We start from the raw sequence: 8,576 nt of genomic DNA on the forward strand, positions 1-8,576 counted from the left end.
AGAAGGTTCACGGACTGATGTATACGGACGACGTAGTGCTACTATCGGACAAAGAAAGAGATTTACAGGCCCTTGCGAATATGTGTGGCAACGCAGCGACAAATCCAGGCCGTAATTTCAGCGCAGAGAAATCGGGAATTGTGATCTTGAATGGAGAAACGAGTAGTTACGTGGTGTCAATTCAACAGCAAGTCATATCCATAGTCAAGCAATATAGATGCCTCGGCGTATACATAAACCAAGGGAAGACTTAGTCAAGCACCCAACAAGATAATCTGAAAATAGAGGGGAAGCGGAATTCAGCAATAAGAAACATAGAGCCCTTTGGGGCCACAATAAATATGAGGTGGTGCGCGAAATCTGGAAAGGAGTAATGGTACCAGCGCTAGCGTTCGCAAATGCCACCCTGTGTTTAAAATCGGATATATTGTGGGGGCTGAAAGTTAACCAAAGATCAGTAGGCCGGTTGGCTTTGGGAGGACACAGCAAAACCACAAACGAGGCAGTGCAATGTGACATGGTCAGGGCCTCGTTGCAGTGAGAGAAGCGCAGAACAAAATTAGTCTTAAAGAAAGACCCAGCAGCAAGGTTCAGCATAAATGGGCTGTTAAAGTACACGAGTATCTGTACCTGAAAAGCGTGGACGCAGAAGGGAGGAAGAGTTCAAGAAAGTTGGCAACCAAGTACAGGGTAATTGAAAGCGCAGATAGACAAGCGGGACTCATAAAAAAGAAAGCGAGAGAAACAAAGGTGGTAGATTGGATGCAAACGATGGAAACGAAAAAGACGATGGAGATTTACAAAAACGGCAGGAAAGAAATCAGGAGGGAATATCTGTACCATAACGCGAAGGGAAGTGTCTTGCTATTTGAGGCTCGAGCTGGTTGCCTAAGGACAAAAACATACCGGAGCAAGCACTCGCAACAAGATAAGGCATGTGTATGCTGCAGCAAAAATCCGCACACCCTATTGGAATGCGAAAGAATTCACAAAGTGAGACTCGTAGGTAACGTAATCCTTCCAGAAGCGCTCGGATTCAATGTGGACGGAAGCATCAACCGGTCATCAGTCGAGATAAGCAAGAGACAAATTTAGAATATTGGTGGAAAAAAGGCAGGGAAACGATTGATACGGCCGGTTCCTTTACAGTCATAAGTAGTGGTACAAGGCACATAGAGAAGTTCTCAGGAAGAGAAAAAAAAATTAAGATGTAAACGAAAATGCTAGAATGGAAAGCATGTACAGCATAACAGACTAACTCAGACTAGGTGACTATTTGTTACTGCCCCGTTTCAAAGGGGATGCCAATAAATCATCATTATCATCATCATCACTGCGAACAGTTGAACTCAACGTCACAAACTGGCGCCACCAACCTGCTAGCTGGTCACGTATGCATCTCCGGTACTCCGTAGGGGAGGAAAGAGAAAAGTAGAAGGCAGGGAGGTTAACCAGAATAACGTCCGGTTGGCTACCCTACACCGGGGGAATGGGAAAAGGGAAAGCAAAGATCACAGGGAGAGGGAGGAGGGAAGGAAAGAAGGAAATTGCGGCAAGTTCGCTGACGCGTGTGGTTTTACAGAAATTGCACTAATAGTCACAGGTGGTTGCACAAACCCGTCGTCCTTAAGAAACACAAAAGCGCCTTCACCGCTTTATGGACCGACGGGCGATGGGGCCGGTGTTCCAGCAGCACCTGCACAAAAAGCGGCCGATTGTCCAGTTTTTAGAAAGCTTTGGCAAGTTCTTGTCTCTCTAGGGCATATCTTGGACAGCGGCACAGCAGTTGGTCGATGTTTTCTTCGGTGCCACAAACCTCGCATGATGCACTGTCAGTCACTCCAATTAATGTAGGGTATGCCTTTGTGAAGGTAACTCCTAACCAAAGGCGACAGAGAAGCGTAGCTTCACGTCGAGGAAGTCCGAGTGGAGGCCGGAGTTGCAGGGAGGGGTTTAGTCGATGTAGTCGTGTAAGTCGTAAGTTCGGCGAGTTCCACTCGGTCACTGTGAGACTGCGTGCCAGGTGTCGAAGCTGCCTTGCAGCGTCAGTCTTCGAAAGCGGAATTGGAACGCTGTGCTCTTCTTGATGAGCTGTGCGAGCAGCGTTATCGGCGGAATCATTGCCACTGATTCCACAGTGGCCAGGTACCCATTGAAAAGCGACCTCGTGGCCTTTTTGTTGGACATCATGGTAAAGTTTCACGACTTCGTATGTCAATTGGTCACGACATCTGTGTCGGAGAACTGACTGCCTACACTGTAATGCCGGTTTTGAATCACAGAACACAGCCCATTTTCTAGGTCTTTCAGAATCAATGAATTCCAGTGCTCGACGCAGGGCTGTTAGTTCTGCCACCTTTGAGGTCGTGACATGCGATGTCTTGAACCGCAGTGTCATTCCTTGCGTTGGTATACCCACGGCACCACCAGAACTGCACGACGTAGTCGATCCATCGGTATAGATGTGCACGTGGTTGCTGTACTTTTCATGCAGAAGAAGTAAGCTCTGCTGTTTTAGAGCGGGGGCCGGTAGATCTGTCTTCTTGTGTAGTCCTGGAATCATATGTACTTGTGGACGGCTCAAACACCACGGAGGAAACGCTGGCTTGGCCGCAGGTGCGTACCCTGAAGTAAATGACGCACGATGTGCACTGACAATACCGCTAAATGTCGAGCAGGGCCTTGCAGCAGTGAGGCTCGCCATGTGGTGGGAAGGGGTCCTAGCATAATGCCTGAGATGCATACGCATTGTCTCAACGGTAATGTGCGTCGTGATCGGGTAAATTGTAGAAGCGGTAACCAAAAAATACTAAGCGCTGAAAAGCAAGCACGAGCGCTAACCTCGAAACAAAAATCCAAAGCTCAGAAGATTGGTCCATCTTCATTTAAAGTTTTAAGCGGTAGCATAGATAATAAAATTTTTATGTTCTTCTCGAAGTCACAGGAACGGTATGTAATTGGTCTTGCGCCCACACCAACCTGTAACCTCATGTAGCTTACATGGTCAATGAGGTTCCCAAGATAGATAGATAGATAGATAGATAGATAGATAGATAGATAGATAGATAGATAGATAGATAGATAGATAGATAGATAGATAGATAGATAGATAGATAGATAGATAGATAGATAGATAGATAGATAGATAGATAGATAGATAGATAGATAGATAGATAGATAGATAGATAGATAGATAGATAGATAGATAGATAGATAGATAGATAGATAGATAGATAGATAGATAGATAGATAGATAGATAGATAGATAGATAGATAGATAGATAGATAGATAGATAGATAGATAGATAGATAGATAGATAGATAGATAGATAGATAGATAGATAGATAGATAGATAGATAGATAGATAGATAGATAGATAGATAGATAGATAGATAGATAGATAGATAGATAGATAGATAGATAGATAGATAGATGACAGACAGGTTGGCCTGAGCTAGTGCGTCCTGATAGTTGTGTGCGCTTTGTCTGCGCAGTTAAACAACCACTAATCAATTACCAACCCCACCTTGACCTTACAGAGAAATAACGTCAATTGTTAAAGTTAGCGACTGCTGAAATTGCTGAAATTCCCCTTGTATATAGTATGCACAGCAAGAGTAACAGCTATGCCAGAAATTTAGGGCTCCGAGCAATCTTTCATTGTCCCTTGGCACCATGCTTGGACAATGGGCTGTTAGTGCCCTTGAAAAAAACTGCTTCCATTTCAATTAAGGGGTTTCGTATTAGTGTACGGACCTGTGCTCAGAATACTGGTGACAATTTTAGGCAGTGACTTGGTCTTTATTTTTAACTTAGATCTGTTGGCATATTCTCGTGATAAATTGTTTACCACTTTTATTGCGATGGCAATTATACGGACGCCCCTGGTAAATTTTCGCCGTCATCGACGGCGTGGTTGTCGACGTTGACATGGTGGTCGGTACGAAGTTTTCGATATGCTAGGTAGGTATATGCTATAATAATGAAATAATATAGTTGCTCTGGCCAAAATTTACAGCCAGACGAATTCATTCGTCTGAATTTTGGCAAGTGAAGAGCGTAAGGAAGACTCATCAACATTTCATTCGCACTGTATATGCCTTTTAATCTAAGTATTAAAAACTACAAAAGAATAATAGAGCTAAAATCTGAAAGTTAAATTATAGGGTTTAACGTGCCAAAACCACTTTCTGATTATGAGGCACGCCGTAGTGGAGGACTCTGGAAATTTCGACCACCCGGGGTTCTTTAATGTGCGTCTAAATCTAAGTACACGGGTGTTTTCGCATTTCGCCTCCATCGAAATGCGGCCGCCGTGGCCGGGATTCGATCCCGCGACCTAAATTCTGAGAGTTGTGCAATTTAACTGGTACATGCGTCAGTGCTTTTTATGGGTGTGATATTTCACTGGGCGCCGACTAATGCCGACAGTTTCCCGTATAAGTCTTATCTCGGGCAGCGTCGAACAGCGACGCCCTGCAACGCCACTGGTGGCGCTCATGCCGCTAGCATTCTCAGATTCCTGGTAGCTGCCGAGGAGCTGTCCCTTCTGCCAAACAGTGGTGAAAACTTCATTTTTACTTGTGAAGGAACGGTCTGGGTCGCTCTCGTGCGCGTCTCACCTTTTGAATGCAAAACGCGAGACGCGCGCTCCACAGCAGCTGTAAAGGTAATTACCTTGTGTGCTGTTCCGAGCAATGAGTACCCGCATGTAGGTACAACACCAACCGAGGACTTCAAGCTCAGAGCCAAAACTTGCTATCGCTGTCAATGCTTGGCCCTCCGGACGGAACAGTTAGCTTCTTTATTTTAATTTGTTCAATTCTTAAAGCAAATTTACATTTTTTCCTGTACGTGAAACGGAGCAGCCGGAGTCGTACTGGTTCCAACCTCTACAGTTGAACCCCCCCCCCCCCTCACAAATTTAGAGATGGTTTGCGTTCACTCGCTTCGTTTATGACTTCTTTTATTGCGAATTCACAACGTCTAAACATGTTTCACGTGCAGGCACCTCTTTTCCGGGGAATAAACGGCCGCGCAGTTCACCGACCAGGACTGTTCTGAGCGTGTGGACGGCGACGTCGCGCGGCCAGTCTGGCTACCGTTCTGGACTCCCTCGACGTGGTGGGCTGGGCGGGCGCGCCCGGTGACACCCTCCGACCGGCCGTGGGTTTCTTCAGCCGATGGGCACGCGTCGACGACGACGGCGGCTCGTGCTACGGCGGCGACGGAGGCGACGCTTCGGGAAGACGCACGGCAACTCGCGGGCGGGACAGCCGCAGAGCGGGCGGTCGACGAACGGTCGCCTTTGTCAACGGTGCCGAAGACTCGGCGTCTACCAGCGACCCGGGCATGCCCCCGTTCAAGGTCAGTCTGAGGTGGACGCCAGTGAAATACGAGGACGCTTGCTATATTTGAATGGTAAAGCTGCAAGAAATACGTGCACCGGCGCGTGAAAGGGCGCCCCCGTCACCGATCACCCACCCGTTTTCCGTTTCCGAGCTGTGGATGGGCTCGGTCCGAAGGTGCAAAAGTCGTTTCCTTTAAATTTACTTATGATGTTTCTACTTGACCTTACCGTTATCCCTGAAAAAAAAAAAGCATTAAGCCAAACCTCAATTTACCAACACCCGATTTAACTTTCTTTTTTATAACTTACCGAACATTTCGCGATTCACCGACACGCATTCATTGGCGTAACGGGCTGAAAACTTCGTAGCAACGCAGCGACCTACATGCCTTGCCCACTTTAACGAGGCTTTGGGGACGAATGTATGTAGAATGTTAGAAATGCATTAAAGTGGCAGCATTCAGTCGAGGTGTCGGATACCCATTCAACTGTTAAGAAGATTTTCCGCTTCTCCGAAGTAACACAAATCTCGCTAACGGACTCGCTGTCTACAGTAAGGGTGATCACGAAGTGCGTATGCGGACAATAAATATGTTTCTTGGTCTTGAATGAATATATAGCTATTTGCGGGCTCAACAGTGCTCGGAAAGGGGATGTCTCGTTAAAGCCAACGTTTCGGCTCATTGAGCTAAATGTGTTGGAAACCTCGAAGGAGCAAAGCGAGTTCAAGGACTGACGCCCTTACTCTGACGAAGACAAGTTCCCTTTGTCGAAACATTAGCTCCGGAGACATCCTTTGTTTGACCATTGCTCATCCCTTCATGTCTCCATACTTCCGCGTACCTCCGTTTTGTTATTCGCGAAAGTGTTCGAAGTGTTTGGGATCTAACGAAGTTCTCGATTTAACGAAATAATGCTCGTGTCCCATCGACTTCGTTAAGTCATGGCTTACGCGTACTGAACTGTGAGGCAAAAACTACGAGGGCAACAAAAAAAAAAGCCCGAGAAGAAGCTAAGAACAGCGCAAGGAGTGATGAAAGGAAACAAAGTCAGATGTAATTTTAAGAGACAGCAAGGCAGCGGAATAGTTTACAGAGCAAACGGGTGTAGTTGATGCTTTTGTTGAGATTCAGAGGAAGAAATATAGTTGGGCAGACCATGTGATATGACATAGGTGAGGTAACCGGTGATGTCTCAGAGTAACCGAACGTGTGCCGGGGCAGGCGAATGGAGGGGGACGGGGAACGCTGTCTATGAAAGCAGATATTACTAAATTTGTAAGTGTAGAACTGAACCAGCCGACGCCGGATAAATGTAATCGGAGATTGCTAGAACACTAAGTACATCGCAGAGGACATAAATTAGGCTAATAATGACGATGATTTTCTCTCAGCCGAAATTTACAACTTAGGTCCGTGATGCATTCCCTGAGGATTGAAGCATATCGAGTAAGTACATGTGCACGCTGGCATTTCAGCGTTGTCTGTACCGAACAATTGCAACAGTTATTATCACGGTGGTCGCGAACACATCGCCATCTTACAAACGTCTTCCACCCTTCCAAATTTACTATTGTATATAGTGCAAATTGTTCTCGCCTTTTTTTCTCTCTCTACTATGCATGATTCTGTATACTTCGGACTGCATTGCATGCATTCGTGGGCTTCTTTCACGCTCGGAAAAACACTTTTATGTAGTTCGTGTTGAGCAACAGAAAGCTGTATCGGGAGTTTTTCATGTTGCTCTACAATTTTCTCATTGACACTTTTCATCTATAATAGCCAAGAAGCTGATTAATTAATTAACACTAATGACCTAATTAGGCTGAATGCAAAAAATAATCTGAGTATCTCCAAGCGACGGCAAACAGCATTACCTTGGTTCAGTCCAACTTCGGTTCGGTCCAGCCTCCATATACGCGCCTCAATACCTGTATATTGCAAGTGTCTCAACAGAACTAGAAGCACCGCTTATGACCTCCTTAACAGTGATGTCCATTCACCAATGTGCGCTAAGTGTAAGTGTGAAGAGGCCATCAGTCATCTTCTGTGCTACTGTTCTCGCTTTGATAACCAACGTCAGACTCTCCAGTGTGCCTTGAATAGATTGGACGACAGGCCATTCACAGGAGCAAAGATCTTGGGAGCCTGACCTCACAGTTCATTAGCCCAGAAAGCATATCGACCGCTTCTTCACTACCTGAAGGCAACAGACTTGAGTGCCAGACTATAGACATCCTGCACCTAACTTAGTGCATGTGAAAGTGTGGTATAGACTCATGTTTTCTCTCTATCTCTTTCACTCCCCGTTCCCCTCCCCACGTGTAGGGCAGCAAACTGGACTCAGTCTGGTTACCTCCTTGCCTTTCCTTCTTCCATTTTCTCTCTCTCTCTCTCTCTTTAGCCCGGCACCTTCATGCGGCTTTATTCACCATCCCGCAAAGTTGGCCTTTATGAAAAACTATTCTCCCGTTACGCAGCTCCGTGTGCAGCGTGCTCCGCCAAGTGACCAACGTCACCTATCAGATCATTCTAGCCACGCCCACTATGTCCTCCGAGATGACAACCAGTGACATTGTCCATGTCGCCAGTCTCAAGCCTTATATCTCTCCGCGCTCCTTAGACATATAACAGCACGTGGACGGTGCTTTCGCTGCCGGGAGTTAGTCTATGCCATCGACAGATGCTGAAGCGCTGCCGCTATAGGGAGACGACGAAGTGTCTGGGCTCTTGGCGCCAGCGAGTTTCGGTATGGCCACTTGCCTGCAGTGTAGTATAAATAGTTTCTTGTGTATTTGTCCATCTACACGTGACAATATATATTGTCCAAAAGTCGCCAACAAGTAACTTAATATAATATGTTGTTATCCGCAGACTTCAAAATTGGTTGTTTGCAGAAAGTATATAGATATATTAGTCAACAAGAAAGTTTAAGGCCATAATTTTATTGACCGGCTGCCTACAGAAAGCATGTGCCACTCGCAGAAAAAAAAGAATACCAGTAAATGATTTATTATAGACCGCACGAGTAATTTTTTGCGAGGCTCAATACAACTAAGCGCCTGCACAAAGACGCGAATTGTGATATCCAGTGTGAACACTAGCTCCAGGCTCATCATAAAACTCCGTGAAAGCGGCCCGACCAACTCAAACTGTCCTTCTCCCTCTCCACCTCGCTTTCTTTTTCAGTTCACGTTTTCTTTTCCATTTTTTTAAGCTACCGGCC

This window comes from Dermacentor variabilis, chromosome 2 (assembly GCF_050947875.1).
Source record: "Dermacentor variabilis isolate Ectoservices chromosome 2, ASM5094787v1, whole genome shotgun sequence".
In the NCBI taxonomy this organism is placed as follows: domain Eukaryota; kingdom Metazoa; phylum Arthropoda; class Arachnida; order Ixodida; family Ixodidae; genus Dermacentor; species Dermacentor variabilis.